This window comes from Gymnogyps californianus, chromosome 10 (assembly GCF_018139145.2).
Source record: "Gymnogyps californianus isolate 813 chromosome 10, ASM1813914v2, whole genome shotgun sequence".
Taxonomy (NCBI): domain Eukaryota; kingdom Metazoa; phylum Chordata; class Aves; order Accipitriformes; family Cathartidae; genus Gymnogyps; species Gymnogyps californianus.
The window spans coordinates 3,887,695-3,914,684 of NC_059480.1; the positions used below are offsets into that span (position 1 = coordinate 3,887,695).

At 39.0% G+C, this 26,990-nt stretch overlaps 1 long non-coding RNA gene across 1 annotated transcript; it reads left to right on the forward strand.

Annotated features, from left to right (window-relative positions):
* LOC127020353 (uncharacterized) lies at positions 1 to 26,990 on the forward strand. Its single transcript, XR_007767062.1, has 4 exons — positions 1 to 66; positions 5,207 to 5,250; positions 7,590 to 7,649; positions 26,903 to 26,990. It is a non-coding gene; the product is annotated as an uncharacterized LOC127020353 (long non-coding RNA).

Consider the following 26,990-nt stretch of genomic DNA (forward strand, 5'->3'; position numbering starts at 1 on the left):
TGTCCTAGAAGTCATGGATGGGCCAGCCAGCTCTTTCAAGGAGAGCTTGAAGTAGCAGCATAAAAGGTAAGAGATTTCAGAGTTGTTTTTCAGGCAAAGTGAAGGATCAGCCAAGGAGTGCTTCTCAGATTTTGAGTGGAAATCTGAAGAAAAGTTCAGATACTCAAACTCTGAATATTGGAACTGATTGAAAAGTATGAATGGTCCCAGTGTTACAGGAGACATACTTAATTCTGAATAAGGGACACGTGATAAAACATACGTGGAGGAGATACCTTACAAAGACAGAGGAAACCTAGCAGTTCAGAAACAAGTAAATAATGCTCCTCTCACATTCGCCAAGATTACTGTTTGTTTCACATTAACAGATAAGGGTTAAAGTCGAGGCTAGACATCAGAAAAAGAACCTGAAGTCATAATAGCATGTATTAGTGGCTCAAGGGGATAGCTGAGGCTCTGTCATTGCAGCTTTTAAGCTGGAGTTGACAAGATGCTGACAGAAGTCTAAGCAAAAATTCCTGTGCAGAATGGGCAGGGAGGTCAGACTAGAGGGCCTAGGGCCTATTACCAATGTGCTATCATCCTAATGAGGCCTGTTTTGTGTTATACAATGGACTACATAATCTTCTCTGCAGATGTAAATTTATACAACTCTAGTCACATCAAATGAAGACTGGTCTGTAACCTTTCAGATCTGGACCTGTACGCTGGATAATGGCTTTTTTTTCTAGTGTGCCATCCATTTCAGTCCATCTTCCTGTCTCTGGATAACCCTCACAGCCTTAACAAAACAATATTGCATAAGGCAGGAATTACTAAATTTGCCTGGTCTTCTCAATTTTGCCACTGTCCCTGGTCACGTTTCAGCTTCAGGATTGCCAAGCTGAAATGCATGGATCCCACACATAAGCATTAATAGGAAACAGTTTCAAAACTGGTCTGTCAGTGGTGTCCTCCACAAGCTGGCATTAGGAAAACTACTCAGACAAGCTCAGTTCACTGAGTATGAACCAGGGTTGTAATGCGCCACGTGAAGATTCAGTCATGGTTCTATGCTTAAGTGTACCAAAGACATGGTCAAGTCATGTAGCCTCGTGTTCACAGAGACATTTAAGAGCTTCAGGGCCCACTGAAATAAACTTTAAATCTAAGCCTTCAACTCTCCTATATATTCTTGTTGGAAAAAGAAGACACTTCCTCTCCAAAAGAACCTTGTCTTTTTAAATAATTGAGAATCATTTCCAATTTCTCTAGCATATCAGAGCCTTGCACTGAAAGCATCTCTGCCTTGGGCTAGACAAAAGACATGTTTTTCCCATAGTCCCTTCTCCCCTCAAGTAGGAGCGGTAAGCAAATGCTCTTTACCCAAGCCAGAGAAAGGTGAAGAAATGCTGATACTTTTTGCATAAGGGAACCAGTGTAATGTAACATCCTAAGCCTCTGGCTGGCATCTTTCCGGTTGCCTGGGTGGTTCCAGAGTCTTATAAGGGCCTGGCAGAGCCTGAACTTACTTTCTGCAGCTGCTAGCACACTCCTGTAGCAGAATGGAGAAAATCATCTGTGGGCAGCAAATATGGGGAGGCTGACTGGGCCTGTAACACTACCATGACAGTTCAGCCTTATACAGACATGAGGTTGGATGCATATGGAAGAGGAAGGGAGACAAGAGGTTGATTTGAGCAATGCGAGTTGAAGTGAACTTGGAAAAGTAAATGACTAGAGTATCTGGGTCTGTAATGAAAGTTGTAAGTAGACATCTATGGAATGTACTTGCAAATGAATGTACTTGCAAATGGAGGGCAGCATCCTTTTTAGCAAGTGGGGCAAGTTCTCCCAAAATCTTAACATGAATGATCTTTCTGTCATTGCTGTTGGATCCCTTTTAAGTTCAGACTGAGTAGTGTTCTTTGACAGCATTTCTAGATAGGTAGCAATTCATGAAGTGCTATTGGAACAATAGAGCCACTTAAACCTATCAACATTTTTTGATTAAAATAAAAGAAGGTACAGAACAGTCTGAGATTGGATTTTCTTAAGCATGAGTTACTGAAGCCAAATCAAAACTCAGTGCCCAAACAAGATTTTAAGCAGCAGAACTCTGAACTAGAACAGCTTCGTAGGCAGTGAGATTTGGTGCATTTCTGAACAGCAGTAGTTTTGCCTTGGATTTTGTGTAAGTAAAAGTGCTGCATTCTATCGCCAGGTCATATTTCCTCAAGAAGGGTACTCCAATTAGACTGATCAGAACCAACTACATGATCCCAACTTGGTGCTAAAAGAAGATTGTGTTGAAATGAACTTCAAGTACAGTCTGTACAAATATGTATTGGGATGGAACCCAAATTTATGTTCAGAAGAGCTGATCTGTGAGAGCAAATGGTTGCATTCAAGAAAGGATGTGTTTCAAGACCAAAAATGTAATGTTGTGGGACTTTAATTATCCACTTAATTTTTCAATGCCTAAACATAGCTATATATGCTTGTGACTATTAATACTTTTTCTAGGGGGTTATTTTATTACTTATATTATTTTATTAACCAGAGAAATCACTGTATTCCAAGCAAGCGTGCCATTTCCCTTCATAATCTATGTAAAATCAATTAATAGAAAACACATCATTAGAAGAAAATAGGAGCAGTTATGTTTCAGGAAAGCAGTGTGAAGATAGATCTCAGTAATCTTGCTTTCATTGGAAGGAGTTTTTGGGAGAAGAATAAATACGTGAGTGAGAGTGATGATTAGGAAGAACTCATCATGTCCCTTTGGAGAGGATGAGAGATAAGGACTGTTACAGGGAAGAAAGAAATGCATCCATTGCAGAGAGAATTGGCAGTTAGGCAGAGATAGCAAATTTAGGCTTGCAATATGTACATGGGCTTAGAGTAATGGGCAAGGTGAATTTTAGAGAAGAGGTCCTGGAAATAAGGGTAGATTTCAGTATAGACAACAGTTGCATTCCAAACCACAGAAGTAGTATGTGCCTGATGATCAAAAGGCTGTAAATGATTGAGGTTACTATGTATCAAAACTGATCCACACTAAATATGTTACACAGTGAAAAGGAAGTCACTTTTATAGTGTATTCTAAATAAGCTAAAAGATTAATGGAGACCTGTTGATTGGGTCCTTAAATCTGTGAACTATTTATGGTTCTGAAAATCAGTTATGTTCAGCAGCCTGAGCTTCTAGCTAGCTTATGACTGTTTCTAATGTAGGAAGATACTGTTGTGCCTCCCCTTCTCTGAATGCAGGAAAGTGCTTTGGTTTGTTTCTTCGATGATGCCTAAAGTGATGCCTCTACACTAAGTGATTTTGTCGGACTGAAAGATCCCCAATTGTCCTCACCATGCCCTTTCCTGCATTCTCCCTAAATACCTACGTATGGGCTAAGAAAACTGCATGGAACAAACTGCTAAACATATGGTATCTGAAAGGATGTGCAGGAGTGCAAATTTGTCTTTTATCATCTCACTTAAGCAGTCCTATTATTCAAAAGCTCTTGCAGTCATTCATTATTCATCAGCCGTCTTTCTCCCAGGTCGATTGCCAAGCAGAGTTGCGATGTGGAACAGCAGCCTTGTTGAGTGTGAAATGGGACAGATACTAGATTGTTGTTATGCAAGGGAATTACCTGTTCTGGTAAAGGTCTAGTTTTCAGGGCTTCTGGCACAACTAAGCGGAAAAAGTAAGTGCAAATGTACGGACATAGTCTTATGCCTTAAAAGATTAAAATATTCACACAAGTAACTCCTTCCTGTAGGACTAAATCAAAGGCAGATTTTGCTGAGGCATTCTAATGTGGATGAGCTTTCATCCTGGTTTGGAAACTGCCTCAAGTGCACAGAACACTAGGAAGTCCAGCCTATATCACCCAGAGTCAGGTGGCTCTTATAGCACACTCTGGCTGTGGAGCAGATGCAGTGTCAGATGCTGTCTTTATATGATGGAGGAGCCAAATCAGGGGATTTAGAGTCACCTGTCTACTGTTTATCTTAAACTTAGAAATAGCTGGCCTATATTCACCCCATAGTGCCCATCTGAAAATGCCTTTTTGAAAAAGACAATGTAGGAATTGTGACTGGATCCTTTGGCTTAATATGTAAAGTAAGCACTTAAAGGTTTGGTGCAGTGATGAATTTACTTTCTAAGGGTATCCCCATTCAGGGATGCCTAGTAGTTCCCTCTAGAGCCTTCCAAGTGGATTACCCCATGATGACCAGATAAGCTTCTGCCTTCCAAAACAAGACACTCCACCTTCTCTAGTTTTCTGCAGGGGCAAGAAAAGCATTTCAGGACCTTCTACCACAGGTGCTATATGTAGGACTTTAAACCCAAAACCATAAAAAAAAGGATTGTACATGTAATTTACCTTGTCTGCCTCGGGCGTCAAATATCACATGTGGCACATCAGCAGTGACTGAAGTAGTTGATATTTGTGCGGGAGATTGGAAGAGCTGTAAGATGTACAATGTAATGAAACAATTTTGACTGACATAAGGAGTTTTCAGCCTTGAAGCAAGAGGCCACCAAGTTTGTGGCTAATTACCAACTAAAGAGAGTACTGTCTGTCAAAGTGTGTTTGAAGCCCATGTCACACAGCTTTGTGGCATGAACTGTGTGATTACTATCAAGTTCACCTGATGGCCTGAGCACTTCCCACTGCCACTACAAATAATGCAGATCTCTAGTGCAGAAATTCGTTTGTGTCTGAATGTTTGTACTAATATGACCAGTATGAAAATAACACTACAAAATAAAATAGCAAGAACAGGGATTAGCTATTTAAGGTCCAAGTCTTTCCTTTTCTAGGACTACCTTGAGATCTTGCATAAGAGCCAATGACTTCTCTGGATAATGTTCAAGCAGAATTGAATTTTTGATTATATAATAAACTCTAAGCCTTAAACAGCTGTAACCACCTGCTAAAATGAAATGAGTGTTTTATGAGAAAGCAACTGCATGAGGAGACATGAGAATATTTTAAAGCAAGGGGGTTTTTTAACCTTTTTTTAGCTGACCTGTTATTATAATGGTCTTTGAGAGATCTTCTAGGCAAGCCTATCAACAATAGACTTCTCTGCTACTAGTACACCATCTAGCTCGACCTCCATCTTCAGTTCAGTGAACAAGAAAAGTACAAACTAGTGATCAGAATGCCAACTCTTGCAAGTTGCATATAACTCTTTGTTCTGCTTAACTTTACAGATCCTATATGGCTGCATGATACTGTACCAAAAGCAATTTAAAAGGTAACTTGTTTCAAATACTTAATATCTGAATCAGACTCTAGGATGTCAACAAAGCCATTTCACAGAGAAGGATGCTCCTTTCTTTTGTGCTGCTTGAACTTCATCACCCTGCTGTGATGCTTAATGGAATCTTTGTGCAAACTGTGAATGCTGATTTTTGAGCCATGTACAACAAACAGTCGCTGTGCTTTTAATCAGCTGTGAGCTGATAGAACCTTGTCACACTTCATCTTTGGAGGCAGCTAACGGACAATCCAAGCAGGTGTTAATATAACATTTATATTCATAAATATGAATATGCTAAAAGAATCTACTGAATTAAAGGAAACTCGTTGTCCAAGGCTGTCTGAATGGGATGGTCTAGCAACAGCTAATTTTCACCAGGACAAGAAAAGTTTTAGGACACTGACAGCTAAAGGGATCTGTACTTTGACTTAGATGCTTTATTCACATGCTGTGGTCAAAGTGTTTTAGGGACAGAAAAACCTCAGGCTGAGCAGCAAGCAAGGAGGGCCTGAAAAGCTTGAAAGGACTTCAGGAGAAAAGAAGTTGTTGTTTTTGCAGATCTGTGTCAATATCTATGAAAATAGTGGACATTTGCAGCATACTTTGCACAGTCCTTGGACTGTAGTAGATATGTCCAGTGAGAGTGAAGTGGCAATCAAGAACCATAGCATCCAAGAAAGTAAAATGCTAGTTATGGATGGAGGATATTAGTGGAGTGCCACTCACTGCAAACTCTCCCAAGGAGAGCCTGAGAATGAGTTGAAGAAGCAATGACTGAATAGTGCTCAGCTGCTAAAAAAGCTGAGTGCTTCAAAATTCAGGTCCCAGGATAGCCTAGCATGAGATGAGGTGCTCCATCAAATCAGCAGGATTTGCTAGCTTATAGCTACAAGTGTAGATTTAACAGCAAGACACTGAAGGCAAACTTACTTCAACAAGATGAAAGGAAGCTGTTTGATACCCAGGTGAGGTGCCTGCAACCTCAATTTCCCAGGTAAAGTGTGCTCTAAGTCAAACCTGCAGTAGAGCACTCAGAAGGAAGTAAATGTTTTACTAAAGTAGGAGACCATTTTGTGATTTAAACCTAGCATAAAGTTCTGAACCAGCTGCGTGTGCCTTTCAGATCAGAACTCCTGAAGAGCTGATGGGTTCCCCAGCTGTTTGTGTAGTAACAGTCTGTTCTTATTTACTTGGCAAGCATAATTTAAGATCTAGAAATATATCCTTACCCTCTTTGCAGTAAAACTCTGTGGTTTTGGCATGTTTTGTGAAATGTGACAGGCAGTTCTCCATGCATTTCCTTGGTTGCTGCTTAAATGCCTTTGTAGTGTATTGTGACTGAGTCCTCTTTAAAGGCAGTTAACATTCCCTAGTTTAGAACATGATTCAAAGCCATCTGAAATCAATGGAGATAACCTGATTCGAGCTTTGGATCAGGCACCCTATGCCATCCCATACGTTATGGGGCAGAAGTAGAGGCAAACTGACACTTTTGAGCAGCTTTTCACACTTCTTGCTTGAAGATGCTAGGAAATAATTACAGTCTAAGCCAGCTTCTTTTTCTGCTTGTGGATTTAAAAAGTTTTTTATTAATGCACCCTCATCTTTAACAGGCAGTGCAAAACTCCTTTTTATTCTAAAAGTCTGCATATCCAAAAGGTGTGTCTGCATGCTCTAGTACCTGGAGACAAAAACTGCAGAGTAAAGAGAGGAACTCTGATGCCTGTATATCTGAATGGCCTACTTTATTCTGCAGGAGAACTTGAGTTGATTCAGTATCTAATTTATGAGTCTAATTTGTCATACACTGATATCAAAGATTATGAATGTCAGTAGCTAATCTTAAAAAGTTTACAATCTGTTGAATGTAAAAAAAAAAAAAAAAAAAAAGCAGCACTAATATCTTCAGTGCATCTGGAAACCCTGTGTGCTTGGGAGATACTATGACTTTACCATGGTGAAGCCATAAAAATAGGTATAGTATATCCAGGTCAGTAATGGTATGTCTTTCTGGATCTCAAAGTTCAGAAAGTTGAAGTCAAATATTTGAAGTAAGATTTATAGTTTATTTCATCATTATATTTGATCACAGTGAGTGCCCTTTATAGAATGTCAGAAGAGTCCCTGTGCTTTTTTATAGTACAAAAGCAAATGAAAATATAAAAAAGTGAAAATGGAAATATATAAAAATATATTTCAGACTTTTCAAGCCAACAAATTCAGCTTTTAATATTTCAAATTAAATGCATAAAACTCTTGCAAAAATAGTATTCATAAATATATTGAATTCAAGTATAGTTTAGCCACACATATTTTTATAATTTATTTTTCAGAAACATACTTGTGCAGTGGTGCACTCCAGAACATCTCCCGTTCTTGAACAGTCAGAAAATGTAAGTATCTTTCATGAGTGTTTATCTGAAGTTTGTCTATAAGTATTAAATATTCAGTATGATGAAGTCACAGTACAAAAACAATTTGAATTTTTTATAGCCTGCATAAAAAACACTGCAGTTTGTGCTTGAGTAGTCTTGAATGAGGCATGAACTGAAATCCAGCTGTGACTGTTTTGATTTTCATTCATGTTAAGTTGTATTAAAGTCCAGTTCAACCAACCCTTCGCTGTATCTCAATCTATCCTATCAATTCCATTGTGTTACACAAGGTAAACACTACATGAGCAAGGATGGCAGAAGCAGATGCTTGTTTCTTTGGAATTTGGCTCCAGTAAAATGCATGACTTACAGCAAAAAAACCCCACAACCCCGAGAACAACAGAAGATAGATAGTAATTTGAGTCATAGCAAGCAACTGTCATAACAGGAAGATGCTAAATGGTCTAAGCAAATACTTTAAGCAAGCATTTGTATTTTAAATTTAGCAAGTTAAGAACGGATCATGCTGTTACACAGCTTTGGCTGGTGACTATATAGTTCCCCCTGAAGCTGAGAAAATTTCCACATGAAGGAAGGACAATGTCTGTGTTAATTTCATGCACTATAAACATAGTCTGCTTGGAGAGAACAGTGCCCTATTTTCCTCCTCTCTGGAAAGGCATATATCATGAGACTGCAAGGAGCATCTCTCTCTGTCGGTATGGGCTGCAATTCCTCCTCAGCCATGCAATAAGTTCCTGATCTCTAGGAACTAGAGAGCATCTAGGGGAAAAATACTAAAGTTGTAGGTATTAAATATTCCAAGTGCATGTTTATACTAAAGTATTTGGTTTTACTGTCTGTCCATGTGTTGTATATGCAAAGGTTGACTGTAGATGTCACAGGCAGGTTTCCACTGTCCTATTTAGATTTTTTTTTTTTTCCTCAGAACAGCAGTCTTGTGGTACTTCAGTTCTTCCATTTGGGACTAAATGTAAGTAGGAGGTTGATAAACAGAAAGCAGAACATTCACACCTCACAAAGGTCAGGGCTGGAACTATGTTTGACCAGGGATATACAGAGCCCGTCATTTCAGTGGCTTGGATGTTGACTTGAAAGCAAACCTCAGTTATCTTAATTTTGACAAATGCTAAGGTCAGAATACAATCTACCATTAGAGAGTGACTGTTTTTTGTAATCATGCCATTCGTCCTGAAGGACTTTGAAAGACATCTATGCTTAGTAATTCCTTTCTCTCAGAAATTATGATCTCTTGTTGAAATTGCTTTCCTAGAAGTATCTTGTTGTTTCCTGCTGGTCCCTGTTTTTACTTCCTCTTCCTTTCAGTTGTGATACTTTTGTGTCACACCTAATGAAACCAGTTTGGCTGAGGAAATTTCAGCCAGCTCTCAGAACCTATATTCTGGATCAGCTCCCAGCTTTGTTTCCTTTTTGTAGGCTAATAGGCTGAAAATGCTGTCATTAACAACCAGCATGCGACAAACTTGAACCTATTAAAAGAGGCTTTAGCATTTGATAAATATTGCTTCCTATGAAGAAACTTAAAACAGGGGCTCTAAAGCAGCAGAAATCTAGGCCCTGATAGTGCTGATGCTGCAGTCTCTGCCTTTATCGGCTTCTCCAAACACTCCCTGTATCTGATTCAAAAAAGAACCTGTGGCATTTGTATTCCTACCACTGATGTTATGCTTCTGTTTGCAGAGAAAGATTAAAGTGTGTCATCCAAAACAAAGCAGAAGCTTAAACTCACCTCTGCAAAGGTCTTTAAGATGAGAAATTACCTTCAGAGCAAATTAACAAAGAACTTCACTCTGTATTTATCAGTGTTCCCTGGAATAGCTGCTCCTGGAAATCTTTCACTTATTCAGATCGTCAGGATGAAAGTATGTCTATTATCAGTAGCGAAGAACTGTCCGAGAGCACTAATGTCTCTACTTGGATTCAGTGCTCACTAATCAAGAATCCTGTATGATCTTGGATATATTGCTGTGATTTTCAATGGTGATATAGTGAAGTTATGAAGATGGTACTACAGAGATGGAACTATGAAAATGAGGTACCTTCAACCGTATGTTCTATACTATATATAGTGTGTGTGCATGTATATAAATATATGGAGAAAATATTTTAAATTAACTTATGAAAGTGGTTATAAACCATTCATTTTTGCAAAATCTTTGATAAATCTTTCAAGTGAATTTCAGGTTGAAATTTTGTTTGGGTTTTTGCATTTATCACATCATCCAGTTCCTTTTAAAGAAAAGCAGTGGAAAGGAAGCCTGCCGAAGAAGAGAGGAAAAATAACCAACCAAATTGAATGTAAATTTAAAGAACTTCAGAAAGCACAATGTTCTCTGAAAAACATGAAGGTTTTAACCAGATTGTGTGATTAAAAACTGGCTCAATCATTTTTTGCATTAAAAATGCAGACGTTTTGGCTGATTCTTATGTTAGCATCAAGCATGTAAATATGCCATTAAGAAGCACTTTTAGTCTAGCATCTGAATTTCAAAAAATGGTGCTTAAAAAAATCCTACTTTCCTGTAATTTGTGGTGAAAATCTTGTGACTGAGTTTTTCACTGGCACTAGTGAGATTTGTACCAGTGAATTCCTGGACTGGCAGGTAATGTAGAAAACACAGAAAACATACTTAGCTCTTGAATAGACACAGTTTAAACATGTGGCCTTTTCCCAAATCTTTTAAGGATTGAAAAAAGTGTTTTCCCAACAAAGTTATAAACAGTAATAAAAATATCTATGGTTGGCTAATGATATTTTTAAGAGCCTGTTTGAGTTGAGGAGGAAGCAGGATAAGGGAAGGAATTTTGAGCAGAGATCACTAGTATTGTGAGATACTTCACAAATCTGTTTATAAGCCAGGAAAGAAGGCTTCTTCCCTCAAGGCTAAGAGGAATGAATCACTGAAGTGGGAGGTAGTGTCATCCAAGAAAACAGAATCTATTCTCCTTTGCACCCGAGCCAGCTGTTTAATAGGTTAAATAATACTTTCAGATACATTGTGTTGCAAAGCAAGGCAAACATCCTCAACTTTTCATGTCGACTACATCAATCACTGTTGTATTTATACATAGTTTGACTCCCCTGTAATATACACATGATAGATGGAGCTATGATTGCAATATATCAAGTAGTCATTTGAAAATTCTGCTTGACCAAGTCTCTCTAAAAGTTCTTTAGCTTGTATATTCAGAAGTCAGTGCTAAATCCCTAACTCTGTCGGTGACCTCCAGTTACTGAGAAGAAACTATTACAGCTTTGTCTTCAGCATCAACAATGCAAGTCCATTAAAGCCAGTCACACTGAATGAAACGCAATGTTGTCTAAGGCATGGCTTCTCTTACCATCTCTCCCAGGATTTGGCAATTGGCAATTTTGGTTCTAAAGTGCTGACTTCTGCATTTTGATGTGGAAAAAAACACATTTACTGATATTCTTCTGTTGGTTCTGGGTTCCAAGCACATGAAGGTAAGTGCTTTTTTTTGTTTCCATCTCCAAAGTAAGAACAACTCTTAAATTCATAACAACTTCTTGGTTTCACCTTAAATGCACAATAAGCTCTAAAAAAGTTCTAGCAAAATGCTTTTATGCAATTGGAAACCTGTGCAAGAGGAAAAAAAAGCAATTTAGAATGTATTTGATACTAATCTTTCTTCGTAGTGTTTGCTTAGGATTTCTCCAAGACTTGTCTTGGACCTTGGAAGTGAAGGACATGTGGTAGTGCTCAGTTTTGTTACTGCCTTTCACAGTGGACTTCAGAGCTATTGTAAGGACTGGCAATCTAACCTTTCTCATCTGCTCCTTGCTCAGTGCCTGTGTGGCTGCATCATCTCCCCTTTAATTCAGGGTGGAACTTCCATTTGTCTCTTCTCTGACTCTTTATTTCAAGTTTTCTCTTCATTTGTCCCATTGTTTCTCAGACAGTGAATTGCAGTCTCCAAGGGAGATCAAAATTAGTAAGGATTATGAAAGTCTTGAGATTGTTAAATGCTCTGTAAAAGTGAAAAGTGTTGTGAAAAGAAAAGCTTTAGTAAAACTATGTTCCCAGCAGCAGCTCAGTTCTTTATTTGCGCTGGCAACCAACTATTTGTAGGAAAGGTGAGTGGCTGCCACTAGCGCAATGTGACTCTTTATTCCGTGGCCGGTATGTTTATAGAAAGACAAATGAGCTAAAGCAGGATCATTTTTCTGAAGCTGGTGACAGCAGAACCTGGCTGCTTTCTTCTCCCCTGCTATCCTGGGTTAGGCTGAGATACCCTTCTGTTTCCTAGGATGTTTGCATTTCTACTGCTAGAAGTGTTTCTTGATTAGAACACTTCTAGCTTATCTTTTCTGAAATGTTAGAAGAGTGGTGCTCATCTATTCACTGTACATTCAAATTATTGAACATATTGCTAGCTTAGCCTTAGCTCTTCAGACACACAAGATGTTGCCTTTGGGCAGATAACAGACTTGGTAGCAGAGAGCTTTGCATTTGTCTGTCCCTCCCTTGCTAGTTTTGGGGCTGCTCCATAAAACTGCTCTTGCAAAGCAAGATCTTTTCATCTTTGTAGATGGATTTGCTAGCATAGGGAAGATACGGGTCTATTGGTGTAAGCCTGTTTGTCTCAGTGCGTTATGTACTTGCATCCTGGCATGACCTCTCTGTACTTTAAGTCTTGAGTGTATAGACTCTAGATGTTTTATTTTTTTTCTCAGACTTCTGAATTGGTTACCTAAGTTTCTCAAAATAAAAGCCTTTAAAAATCAGATAGCTTTACTTTCAGGTAAGAGCAAGTATTTTCAGTTTGTCTACTGGTCGTGACTGTAAGTATTGTCTGTTTCGTAGTCTAAGGCCTAAACTCCACGTGGAATAGCCTAAGTCTTCTCCCTAATTAAGTGCTTTGTTCTTAGCTGCAGTAGTGATGAACTCATTAGAGCTAATGACATCCTATGTGAAAGCATTTAATACTGAGGAAATCTTTGGGGAAAAAATGGGTCAAAGGGAAGTCTCACTTGTCAGTCGATCCCAATTTTTAGAGCATTGACTGAATTGGGTAGTATCTTTTATATGCCATCCTAAATTTATATTCAGTACCAGAACTGTATCTTCACTAGAGGCAGTAAGAGGTATTAGCCATTAAAAAGTAATATTATACTGCACTAAAAAAGGTTGTATGAGGAGCTCCAGATTTAAATGGGAAGAGATAAGCATCCTTTCTCACTCACAGTACTGTAATTACAGAAACCAATCTTTTTTCAAAGGTTTATATAACTTCTGCTTGTTCTTTTACTATCCTGACCATCTATTTGCCATTGTACTCTCTATGTAATTACTTATGATATAGTATACAACTGATTGTGATTCCAAGGTGGTAGTTGGTAGGCAGATAAATTCTACTAAAAAAAAGCCTCTGCTTTCATGAAGCTTCATGATCCGCAGATGGAAAGCAGAGAAATAGAAAAGTGCATTCTAAATTCAATATGTTTTAAAGCTCAAGTTTTTTCACCTATTAAGAGCTCTTTCATCCATCTCTTTAACAGAGTAAATTAGTTCTGCAAAAGTCTTGCAAGGGGGTCAGTGATGTACTTGGAAGCTGTACTGTTGAATTAGTGCTTTCATAACTTCCGTAAATACTGTTCTTAAAGGAGAACTGGTTTTGAAGCCATGCACATTGAAGGCAAAATAGCTGTGCAACCATGATTCAAAAGAATTCTCAATACTCTTTCCTTTTCTGTCTCAGGCCTCAGAATTTTCTGGGCCCGCTCCATCTCCAGTCTAATCGCAGCAAATAACCATTAGAGTTTGATCTCTATTCTGATGTTTTTACAGGAACAAACTCCTTCCAGATTATTAACCTGGCTTAACAGATTGCAATATGGTAATGTGCCCTAGGGCTAGCATCACACTGAGGCAGTTGCAATACTAAGTCATTGCAATGTCAAGTCTTGTACAGTGATGAACAGAAATAAAATGTCCTGAAAAATGTGTGCACTTTGGATTTAGCACAAAGAATATATATGGGAAACAGCCATTCTCCTGTTGCTGGCAGTTTTGCACCTATTTTAAGATGTGTATAAATTTTTGTGTATGAACTGTGTAACAGCTTCAAGCAACAAAAACAACACTGGTGACTTTTCTCAATATCCAAGCTAACGAAATGATATTTTGGCAGATCTAGAAATCCTATTTCCTGTTCAGCTTCTTTCCAATGTTATTTCTAAGGAGGAATGTGGAGGAGTCAGTTAAAATGAAGGGATAACTATTCCAATAGACTCTAGTCACACAATACCAAATGTGTGTGACTACATTACCACTACGTTACTAATTCTCAGTAATGCAGTCATCCTGTTAAAACGAAGCATGTATCCTGGCAAACACCAATGAAGCACTCTTTCCTGAATGGTAGCTGTATATTGAGACTCGTTGTTCTGAGATCGAAATGCCAAGAATGGGTCGGTAATCTGTAGCCTTCTCAATGGCTCCCCCTCCTTCAAAACTGCTTTTGGAAATGATTGTTTGAGTACTCTACAATTTACTTTCACCTTCAGCCTACCTAGTTCTGCCCTAGATTTCTGGGTAGAACACTACCGCTACAAAGTCAGAGTAAGCCAACAGTGTGCTGTCCCAGTACACAAGCTGCCCTACGGCACTGACATGTGGCCACAACGGTCAAAATCCTAACCTCCCAATTCAGTTCTGCTTTTACTGATCTTCAGAGGTCCCTTCCAACTTCAACCATTCTGTGATTTGATAACCAAGTCCTATTTTCAGAACTGGTTTTCATTCTCCATGGAAAAACACATCAAATGTGCCCTCCAGGTTAACAAATTCCAGTAAGGCATTTAAAAGAAAGATGCAGGCTTTTTAAAAAAAGACCTAGGTGCTGTCATTCAGCCATAGAGACTCATTTTCTCTCTGACCTCAAGGTTAGGTTATTACCAATTCAGTTAAGTCATCCTTAATAAGCTATATTTGCTAAGTCCAATCCAGCACACATGGAATTTGTAGCAAGTTTCTGCATCAGTCAGTGCTGCCTGTGAAGCCCTAAAAACAATATGTAAGCCCGGTAACATTTATGTAAGTAGTCTTGCACAGTTCACTGGAGCTGCTGATGCCTTTTGTGTTGTATCATGTATTGAACAGATGTTTGAGCCTTGTGGTTGCCCTCAGCTTTTGGCTCAGAGCAATAGGATGAACCTCTTTTTTGCTAGAGAAACATGAAGCTTATTGTAAAGAGAGCTAGAGCTCTTCCTGAGTTTGAATACCCAGTTTGTTTTTTGGAGCATGATGTGATCTCTACATTAAGGGAAGCACAGAAATGACTACATATCTCTAATATAATCACAGCTTTATGAGAGTAGCAGTCTAAGGAAAACTAAACTAGTCCTATTTAGCCAGACAGAGTAACCTTTGGGCACTCAACATACCTGTTATTTTCTAATAGCTTGTTGACATGTCAAGGTTCTACAAACTTCTGTGATTTTTGATTTAGAGATTGATTTTTTTGAGCTTGAGAAGTAAAGATCAAATTTTGAGATGGAAGTTCCAGGCTCAATCCTTGCACGCACATACCACCACTGATCAGTCTTGGGACAAGTAACTGAAAGGAGAGATATTTTCTCTACGTACACTAATCCTGTACACACTGAGCGTTTAATGATATATCAGTGTATGTTTATAGAAACCCCGCCTTAACCAGTCCATAAGCAGTTGTAAATTGGATTACTAATGCTTCAGAAGTTTCTCTGCATTCTACCTGTAGAAGATGACATCTCTATTGCCCAGATGATATCTAATAAAAAAGACTATGTGTAGCACATGTAGAGGTCCAACTAACAAATGTTTTTGGGAGGGGAAAAAGCCCATAGGCAAATGAACTTGACATACCTGGAAGACAAAAAGAAGTCTGCTGTTGATCCTTCTATTATGATATGAGTTGACTGGTAGACATGTACTCAGGGAATAGCTTGTACTAGGTAAAAAGTTAGCTTTGCAGCAAATCTTGAAGATGTGTTAGGCCACGTTTTCTATACTGAGGAGGAGAATATCTACCTATAACAGGATAAACCAATTTATACATGCATGTGTTCCTAATATAACAGCTATTCAGTAGCTTCATCGGCTTAGAAAAGCCAAAGTAGCAAACCTATGTGATACCTCTAATGAGCAGAAAATTAGCTGATCTCTACAGTACCTAGGCTACCTCCCTTCCCATCTGCCTTGCCATTTTGAAAGGAAATAATTCACTATGTTCTTTCTCCCCTTGCCATAGTGGCGAGGGTTCTAGGAGGGCTGTGTGTATGGCTGTTGCCCAACGTTAGGATGAAAGAAAATGGCTTTGAGTTTCTTATATTTTTTCCAAATAGCAATCCACATAAGGAAAAAAGGTCTTTTTTTTTTAACTGGAAGGGATGGACAATTATAATAGTATGTGAGTATAACTTCTTTTAGTCTTTTTCTCTGTTGTGACTTCATAGTTTTCTATGCAAACCTCCTTTTTATCCTGTTGAATTGTTACCACTCTGCCTCTGGCTAATTCAGTCCTGTGCAGTGAGTGGCACTTGCTTTCTGGGATGCTGAGTCATTTGGGGCTCCTTTTAAGGGTGTGAAGACCTAGGCTGTTACCTTTCTTAATCACTTATCTTTGCTTAAAAGGACTAGTCCTTGATAAACACTGGATCATCAGCAGTTTGATTAATGTGGACTTGTGGCTTTTTTTATAAGGTAGGTATATCTGTGCATAGATGCTGATCAAGTATGTAGTATTGCTTGTGTCCTTTGAGCATAGAGGAGCTGTAAGTTTGGCGCATAATATAATGGTATGAAGACAGTGCCTAATAATAAGGGACTGCAACAACTGATGGGGGGGAAGCTTAGAAAGTATACTGGAAGAAAAAATGGTAGATGAGTAACATGAAGTAGATCTAGCATTGAGAGAAAATGTTCTGAAATATTACACTGAAACAGCCTACTTCAAAAGACTGTAATCCCTTGAGGTGGGCTTTTAATATAAGGCAGAGTATAAAAACTCTTCTTTAATATTGTTTCTGGGAAACCAAAATACAGGAAATCAGATCAGTGGCTCAGAGCTGCACTAGACCTTGACCTTTGTGTGAGCTCTGCCTGGCTGTAGGTGTCCAGGACTCGTTTCCTCTTCAGAATTGTCTGTGAATTGAAAAGATCCTGCTAGTTTTAGCCTGTATGCAAGCTTGTACAGGGAAGGGTTGAGTGGAATGATGTTTAGTTAAGGCAGCTGTTGCACACATATCCAGAATGTATCTAGCTGCTGGTGGTGATTTCCAGTCCCCTGAAATCCATTTGCTAGGCAATAGGGCTGTCACTTGTGTTCTTCATAACTCTCTAGTTTGGTCCAGGCCACTGGGAAAATAACAGAAACACCTCGTTTAGGCAGGGCTTTTTGTAAGTCTGCGTTGGTGTCATTCTTTCCTTGTGAGAGCAAATGGTCTCCACGTGTTTTCGGTGCAGCAGTCACATGAAATGAACAGTTAGAAAATGGGAAAAGCTCATTGCTTCACTGCTGCTGCAGGTAGTTCCAGAAGTGTCTTCAGCTGTGGAAAGAGACCAAGAGTAACAGCATAACTGTAGCCCGAGATCTGTGGAGAGTCTGTTTTCGAACCTGCGTGCATCCAGCCTTCTGTGCTGACTTTAGTCTCTTGAATATTTCACATTAAGTCAATTCTGTACATATGTCCATCTGGGCCTGTAGCACCATAGTTTTGTCTAACAAGATAAAGCACAGCCCATTTACACTTCTTGCCTTTCTTCCTCACCCTTTGTATGACTGTCCTCCTTGGCTCTTTATTAGAAGTGCTGATTTACGTAGATGATTGCTATTTGGTCTCCTAGAGTTTAGAGGATCTTGGCTCAGTGAAAGCTGTAGGACCTGGTCTGCTATGGGGATTACCTTACACTCCTCTGTTAATGGAAGTGTTCTCTAGACCTTGCAGATCTTCTAATCCCTTAGAAGCTGTGAGTCAGAAGGTGCAGGGAGTCAGCTGCTTCTGTGTCACAGTGAGCTCTTGGCTGAGCTCAGCATTAACCCAGTTCTAGTTTACTGCTATTAGGTTAGTTTAGTCAGGTTGATTTTTCCTAGGAAACTTTGGCTATCCTGGAAAATCATTATTCCAAAGGGCTTTTCCTGCTTTTTATGCACTAATTGTAAATCTCTTGTAAATCAGTGAGAAAAGAGTTCTGTCCTAAAACAGATGTTATTTCTGCATTGGAGTGACTTTGCAGTCCTCTTCAAAACACTCCACTGGCATTTGTCTTGCTTTGATAGCTCCTGTGGACTCCAGAAAGATGGACACTCTAGACTAGGATACTGGTTATTGCTTGGCAGTGGCATAACCCTGCAAAACTCAGATTGTATGGGAGCTCTGTTCCAATGGGACCTAAACATTTGATAAAAATCTAATTAAAATGGTGAGGTGAAAATATGGTGTCCTCATGATTAGTAGTACTTTGAGCAACAGCAAATCAAGAGCTACTTGCAAAGTTGCTGTTTTGTCTGAGCAATGGTGGCAGGATTTCTCTAACAAGTAGCTGTTGAATAACTGTTATATTAGGAACACAGATGTGTATAAATTGCTTTATCCCTTTTGTAGTCCTGCACTGTTATCTGAAATAACCACATTATTGAAGAAAGTAAAAAAAACAAAAAAAAATTGCACATAGTTTTGCACTGTCTGCAAAATGAGCTTGCATATTCAGTCTTGAGTTTCTGAATACTTAAACTGGTACTGTAGGGCACAGGCTCAGAGAATTTTGTTATTAAACTTGGAATCCTATTTAAATTCCTCACTTGCCATTGCTTTTGGCCGAAGAATTTGTTGAATTTGGGCTTCAATTCCAGAAATCAATTTTTTTCCTACCTTTTTTTTTCTTCACAGTTTAAAGAAAATAACTGTAAAATTCTGATCATGAAACTGTTTGGGAACAAAGTGTTGTCTTCCTGACTGGTGGAGTTCTTGATACTACTCAAAGCTCTCAGCCAGTGGAATGCCACAGTACGCTTTTGGTTTTCATCTGGTAGAGGTCTGGACCATGTGGTGATCTTTGTGCAAAATGGAGAGATCAGCAGGACTCCAAAGACTTCAAATTTTCGTGGCATTAGTAAAATTTCAGTGAAGCACACAACTGTGCACTCTTTCAGCTGACTTCAATAGCTTCTGTATTGGGCGGATGCATGTTGTTGAATTCTTCAACTTTTAAACTCTGTTTTAATGTTCATGCATCTGAATAACATTATTGGCACCATGGAACAGGGCACATATAAATTGCCATGCTTGTATTAATTGTGCAGGGACATTCTCTAATTTTTTAGCTACATGAAACATCAGTGAAATAAAACCATCTTGTTGTAAGTTAAGCTGAAAAAGCAATAAGCAAAGGCTGAAGAGGTTCCTTTTTCTTATAAGCATATCTTTCTGAGGGAATGGAAAGGTAATGCACAAATCAGATTTTAACAAGACTGACAGTAAAACAGTTTCCCTTGAAACAAGGGCGAACAGAGCTCTTGTACTACCATAATAAAATAAAAAAAAGATGGTGAAAATAGCATCTTTCCCTAAAACGCTGGTGGTTTCCTCTGTTCGGGGGGGGGGGGGGGGGGAATGTCTTCTAATGGTAGGATCTGGAAAACTCTTCTATATGTTTTTTATTTTATTATTTTCTATAAAGCCAATAAGAGTTTGTGGTCACCTGTAAGGTATCATCATTTCTGTGTCTCTAGGAGCTTAGATTTCTTTCTCTATGCTCACATTCCACTGTTCCTGCTGATGTGCTGTGCAGGAAGAATTACATTACATAGCTCTGCTGTGCAGCTGGGACTTCCTGGAGATTTGCATTTTTAAGGCTTTCCCCATCATACCCTGCAACTGAGGCAGCAAATAAATCTTGCTGGTCACATACTGTAGAGAGCATGTGACAGTTGGGGGTGGGGGAGGAATTGCTATCTGTGCCCTGTGGAAGCCAGATTCTTTCATGAGCCCCAGCACTGCTCAGTTCTGTACACATTTCAGTGATCTTATTGACATCTCAGAATTTATCCTTGGGAATACTGCTATGTAGTGGGAGGAAAATGAGACGCTGTTAGCAAACTGATAATTGAAAGTAATAAAAGCCTTAAGCAAATGCATAAAACTCTTCCCAATCATGGTATTTATGGCCCCAAACTGTTATAGAGATATTTATAGGTTCAATGGAAATACAAAGCATATGGTATCTTCATCCGGAAATATTCTTTCAATTATACCCTGCATGGATCTCATAAACATGCCTCTTTCATCTAAAAATTCTTCAGTACATTAGGTAAGAAACATCATTCCATTTTGTAGGGGAATGTGGTAAACAAACATCTTGTTCTAACAGATGTTGAAGTGTGTTTTACAGATTTCAATCAGCAAAAGGAATATTCTATAAGTTTTGGCTCTGGCAGCTCAAAGTACTGCAGCTGTTAGGCCACACATCTTGTATTTTGCTTTTCTATTTGTTATATTGGAGATTGTGTAGGATCAGCATATTTTTTCCTGATTTTCATCTGTTAAAGCATAAGCGTCTTAATCTGCTTTCTTTGCAATGTGCTAAAACTCTCCTGCTTTGCAAATGTAGCAGGATCATACCTTAATGCTTCCTCTACTATATCTATATAAGGAATTTTTGAAAGCACCTTCTCCAGCTTGTTAGTCTCTGGAAATTGTGCTTATAGGAACTGAATTCGCCTCTTCATAATGCACTGTTGTTTCAAAGCAATCCAGTGTTAACTGGGCAAGTGCCTTCCAGAATCTGCAACTGAGGTTTTTACCTAAGCCTAGCAGAAAGGAAGAGACTCTAGGAATATCTGTGAGGGTCAAGTCAAAAGGCAGTTTTATGCTTCATCTTGACTTTGAGAGGACCCTGGTCCGGGCTAGTGCAACTGTTGTCTCTGTCTCTGCCTTTCTTGAAAGGAGGGGATTAGCACTGACTCAGATCTGTCACTTCATTCGGAGTGGGGAATATTGTGCAACCTTTTTGCTGAGGTGGTTGTTTTCTGAGGTACAATTCATAAACCTTGTGCTAGTTTTCTGCATGCGTAGAGATGGAAGCAGACCTGGGATTTTTTTATTGCTTTTTCTTTTTAAACACCTTGACGGATCTTGGAAGATTCTACCTTGTCTGAGGCACTGTGCCTGCAAGAGTTCCCTGGAGGTCAATTTGTCTCTGTACCTATCTTGATCTTGCAGGAGCTGAATTGTAATGCAATGTACACACTGTATTTGAGCTGTTAGTGGGAGCCATAATATTACAGCTCTAGGCTGGAATAGGCATTTTTGCTGGATCCCTTAAGCGTGTTGCTGTCAACTTCGTTCCAGATATTGCTGTTTCTTAAGAACAGATCCCCTCCAGCCTTGCTTGCCATGACTGCAGCTTGATTAGATTAGCCCCTGTTTTGGTAGATCACCTTTTCTGTGCAAAAGTGAGTCTGTCAGACATGCCTCATGTTAAATTGAGATCACTGATTTCTGTTATCTTGTCTTCAAACTGTATTGGACTAATTGATTGCAGTTACTTGGAAGTACTGGGCATATTCATCTCTGCCTAAGAGTTTGTAGGAGGATGTCAGCCTATGGGATGGCTAGTGAAAGATCCTTTGGTATTTGCCACAGGCTTTAAAGCCCTTTTTAGAAAACATCCCTTCCCAAATTTTCTACTTTTTTCAGTTTTAGTGCTACCAATCTCCCGTCTGTCTGCTGATTTGTCTTGCAATATTCATAGAATACCACTTATTCTGGGATCTGCGAAGTTACAAGACTTCCCTTGAAATTCTTCTTCAGGATCCCTGTTGCCTGTAATGGCTGCATACAGTTAAAGTGAGTATCACAAGGTGTAATTTTTTTCTTCCTCAGCTCCTTCTTTCTTCAGTTTATTGTATAATGTGCTAAAGAGCTGTTGTATGTATAGGCAAGGTCTCTGGGTTGTTTGGTTTTTTTTTTAACTGCAGCACAGTGTGAATTGGTACTACGGTGAAAAATACAATTCTTATCATCTTGACATTTTCTGGATTCTTGTAAGGAACGTGGAAGCTATTGGCATGTCTTACGGGTGTGTCTAGGCTACATCTTAAGTGCAGATCATCTTGCTGCTCCCATTCAAGATGGATGTTCAGAATATCTTGGCATGGTAATTCTGTTTATTCAAAATGCAAACCACAGAGAAACAATGTAATTGGATAGGAAAATATGTTCCCTTAAAGTCAGGGAACACTAGAGGACCTAATTTTCTTGATTTTCTCTGACACACGCATCACTGATCGCTGAATATAAATTATTCAGATGTTAAAAAGATCACAGTTGTAAATATGAAAGGAGTTTGTAGCAATAATCGCAACAAACCAATGATACTAAATTACTGAAACACATTACTCATGTCATCATCCTGCAATTTTTTCTGTTTGACCTTTAGGCTCTGCCATATGCTTTTCTGTAGAGTGCTGTGGTAGGAGTAGAAGCTGCGTTAATCATGGCTGAGGGTTCTCTCTGGCTCAGGATGCAGAGCAGCACAGTGAGCAGGAGGTATCAGCAGGGCTTATGGCTCCTCATGAACCTGCACATGAGTGATTTTCTAAATCTTCCATTCTCCAAATGTGAACATTGCTTTAAAAGCATTTGAAGTGACTTTGGGGAAAGGTGATGGTTGAACTTGAAGTCACACAGTTAAAACACACCTAGAGTGACAAGGAAGAGTATAAAGGGTACTCATGGGATTATTGACCTAGGTGTGGAGTGGTGATGAGTATGTGGCTGGTTGGGCTTTGGTACTGTTTGCAGCCTTGTCTGTGGAACTGATTTAGTTGGGAGAATATCTGTGCAATGCTATAAAGCACTCTCAGGCCTTCTGTCCTATCTGCCAGCTCTGTGCTGTGTGGATGATGCAGAAGAGACTGTGGAGTCTGGAAGGAGAAGGAAATGTTGATGGCAGAGCACTGTTTCTGAGCAGGTAGACTGAGGGTCTTGTAAAGATCTTGGGATGCACTTAGAACTTAATGCACAGGATAAAAGTAAAATTTTCTTCTAGTTGATTCACTGGGAAGAATAAATTTATCCTCATAACAGGTGAGAGCCATCTTTCTTTGTTCATGCTCACCAAGGCCCTACTGCTAAGTAGTCGAGCAGCATGTTATTTGACTTTTTCAGGGTGAAAAAGTCCCCATAGAGACAGCTTTGTGGAGCTGATGTTGATGGATGCAGCTTCAGCATTTCACTGTTTATGCGTAAATTAGTGCTACAGAAAAATGGGAAAGGGCGTTATTGCTCACATTTGGTTGCTGCTGCTTCCAATGGTGCAGCGCTTTTGTAATGCTAGTCCAGCCAACTGACTTACAGGCTGTGCAGCAAGCAGGTGGTACCTGAAAAGACCTGATGGGATTCTCTTCCAATATTTTATTAAAGTAGCATTGTCTTGAGAGATATGTTATTCCATGTATGTGAAACTCCATTGGGAAGCGTGAAATCTTCTGAGCTTTTTGTTGCCTTATTTGTGGTTCACCTTATGAATGGCTAAATACAAGCATGATGTCAATAGGCTGAATATCTACCTTAATTTAGAGCAGCAAATTACTAAGCCAGATAGGTTCTGATGTTCATTTGAGAAGGCAAAAGTTCTATACGTGGAGAAACTTGGGGAACAACACTGAGCATCAAAATAACTATTACCCTTTCTGTTAAAGAGAACTTTTTGCATTAAGCACATTGACAAGCAGGAGGCCTGTGTTAGGTCCTGGTATATGCTATTATCTCAGGTCAACCGCCACGTCTTCTAGAGGTGTTGCAGAACTGTGTAACCACTTTTGGGAAAGAAAGAATGTCTTTAGGGGGCCAACACTTGAAAACATACTATGATTTCAACATCTACAGACTGGTTGCTAGATAATGACAGACAGAGCTTTTCTGCTCCACAAGAAGGCGTCCACTGCTGCACTCCCCTATAGAAGAGGATAGGCTGGCATCACACTGAATATCAAGCGATGTGCAATTATTGTTATAAAAACAAATCCTTGAAAAATCTCTTGTTCTTGACAGTTTCCACTAAGTCGTTCCTATAGTGCAAGCACATGAAATTTTGCCTCAGAATCCCATGGCATGCTTTGGTCAGTTTAAGTGAATAATGCAGCTACCTTGTGGCTGTGCAACATCTGTTCTGGGCTGCTGAACTAAGCAAACAACAAGGGTGTGAGAGCAAATCCTTTCTCGCTCTAATTCCAAAAGCTTTAATGATGTTGCACGAAGTATTGATTTGGCCCATTTTAATCTAAGAGCAGAACTCCTGCCAAAATTGAGGATAAGCATGACAACAATTACACTGATTTATCAAAGTAAAAGGGGAGTTGCATTAGGAATTTTGGACTTTAATGTACTGCATAAATGGCATTTCCATCAGCAAAAAATGAGAAGGTTGATTTATAGCAGATAACTCCAATAATTTCTGAATTTCCATATTAATAGGAGTGGTACTTCCATTTTTGCTATTATCCCCATATGTGCCATCTTCTTATAAATATGGAAATTTGGTAATTATCTGTAGAACTACTTTATTTTCAGATTATACCATAGAACTTAATGAATGGAATTTTTATTTTTTGTACTATCATATTTTTTCTAAGTGTTTTATTGGGTCTAGTTTACTGTGTTGAAAGAAACTCTGTTTAGCCATGTTTGATAGCGTATCTAAAAACTAGATGGCTGCTAACTAGTTCATTTTCCTTTAACCAAAAGCACAGAACTGAGCCATACTTAGATTAGATGCTATTGATTTGTTTTATGACTTTAAGGACAATGTGCTGAATAGGAACTTGCAAAAGATCTATTGTTCATTGAAAAGGAATTAATGTAAACAGTATTGACAGTGAATAAAACTAGGGCTAAAACTATACCTCAGCACCATTATGTGGCAATTTTAGCACCTGCATGAATGAGTCCTTCATACATGCTAGTGATCTTCTAGGAATGTAGTAATGCTAGCCATATGTAAGGACTAAAGCTGGGAGTATCAGGCAGAACACATTAGTACTTGATGGATAGTACAGTATCTTGAAAAAGAAGCAGTGTCTGGGGTTGAAGTGGTTCAGAATAAAAATTGTACTGCCGGGGGTTTGATTACACTCGATCCATCTAATCACACCACTTTTAAACTGCGAACAGTCTTAATATCGGAGTCATCCTGTAGTTTTGGGAGTACTACCCAGGAGTTACTCAGCTGTTTTACATTGCCACATGTCTCCTCTGAGTCATTCTTTAGTACTGATGCAATGAAAAGCAGGATGAAAGCTATGGATATGGTATATTTCTAATGAAAAAGACAACTTTTTTCCCCCTATTACAGAAGACATCACAGCAGGTATCTGTTAATGGGGCTTTCCACAATGGAGTTCTTCTGAACCAAGTCAGCCAGTGAAAATTCACCATGTGAAAGTTGTTCTTATTTCTGTAAAGGTGCCTACACCTTTGGAGTCACAGTTCTGTGTCTTAAATTTTGTATCTAGGAGCTTTCATGTTGAGAAGTTAGAACTTCCCCCCAGATATCTCATTCTGATTTCTTTTCTAAGTGCAATGTTCACTTCAGGGGAAATAAATTTCAGAGGGAAGCACCGTTTACCAGGAGAAGCCTTCTTCCTTGGGAGCAAAACACCTTACAAAAACTTGGCTTTGAGTAGTGCTTTTGAATGACCTTTCTATTCTGTGGTGTTAACTAGAAGTTAAACACTTTATGCTGCCCTATATTTATGTGAAAGATTAGAAATCTGTGTATCATGGAATTGTTTCACCTGAAAAGTGGATGTATACAAGGTTACTGCATGCCTTTTTCTCCATCTTAATCATGAGAAATTTATGGTGAGGTCCCCATGCACTTTTCTTGTTGCAACTATTGCTAAAAGGTTAAGTAACAGTCCGTTTCATATCATGCCTGTATTGCGTGTGAATTGATAGGAGGAGAGCTGAGGCACTGAGTTTAGTATACCTTGTTCAAAATTTGGAGCAAGTGTCTTAATGCTTGGCAGGGGGGATTAATATACATTTTTGTGAATCTATTGTACAAAGAAAAGAGTCTGTGTGCAGATATCAGCAGTGGCTGAGAGTACAGTATGGATAAACTGTGACTGGGATGGCCTGTGTGGTGATAAACACAGAGGAAATAGATTGTCAGATGCAGACATTGTGTTAGTAAGGAAAATAGCCTAGAATAGGAACTGGCATTTCCTAAGTATATGAATGTAGTGATGGTCCAAAGTTAATTACCAAAGCATTGATTTTTACCTGAGTGAAAATGGTACTAATCTGAATGTTGTGAAGATCTGTTTTTCTCAGAATGTTCTTTCTGCACCACCTGTAAGATGCACGCTTTGTTTTTTGTCCTTGTGTAGTTGAAAAATCACACACTCTCTGAGCTGTGAATACTGTTGTGGGGTGAAGCCACGTTTGTAATGTCAAGGACTGAAACTATGCTCATTTACAGCACTAGCCACTCTGATCATCAAAATGATTTCATCAGTCTCACTTCAGAAAACAAATGATGTTTGATTTAGCTGGGCAAAGTGATATTTCAGAACTGGCTTCAGCAATCTTTCTATAGCTTGACAGTTGGTCTGCAACAGATGAGACAGAGTAAACAGTCTATCATAGTTGAAATTGGAAGCAGGTACCTTGAAGCATATCTTGAATGTGCTTCTGTTACATATGGAATTAGAAAAGTTAGAAGATTTTTTTAATGCTTCCATGGCCTTCCTGTTAAAATGTTAACTCAGTCTTGGGGACTGGAAAATCAAGAGCTTGGATGCAACGATGCTTACAACATTCTCTTGGATTCAAGTAACTGCAGCTGATGCCCTATTAGATTTTTAAGGAATCACTTTTCCTTTGAAGCTCAGCCACTTTTGTAATCATCAGTTAATATTGCCGATACACCTGAATAACAGTCCGTGGAAGTCATTCTTTCCATCCTGTTCAACTGTATTTTAATCAGGCTCAGGACAACTTCTCTGAGGAGCTAAGTGTCTCAGCTGTGAGGCAGATCTTTTGTTTCGTGTAGATTGGAAGAGCAAGTAAATGGGGAAAATGGGAGGATTGTTGAATGCATTCAGTTTTCTGACGTGATCGTGTCACTACCATGCACTATTGCTTTTCACTGCCTCCCTCTAGAGATAACAATGATTTTAGTCTTTGAATTCATGGAGTTCAATTCTTTTTTTTTTTACAGCTGCTCAGCCTACAGACTTGGCCTCCAACTGGCTCTTCAAATAGAAGTGCTTTGTATGTTTCTTCCATTTTTACTCTGCTGCAGAAGA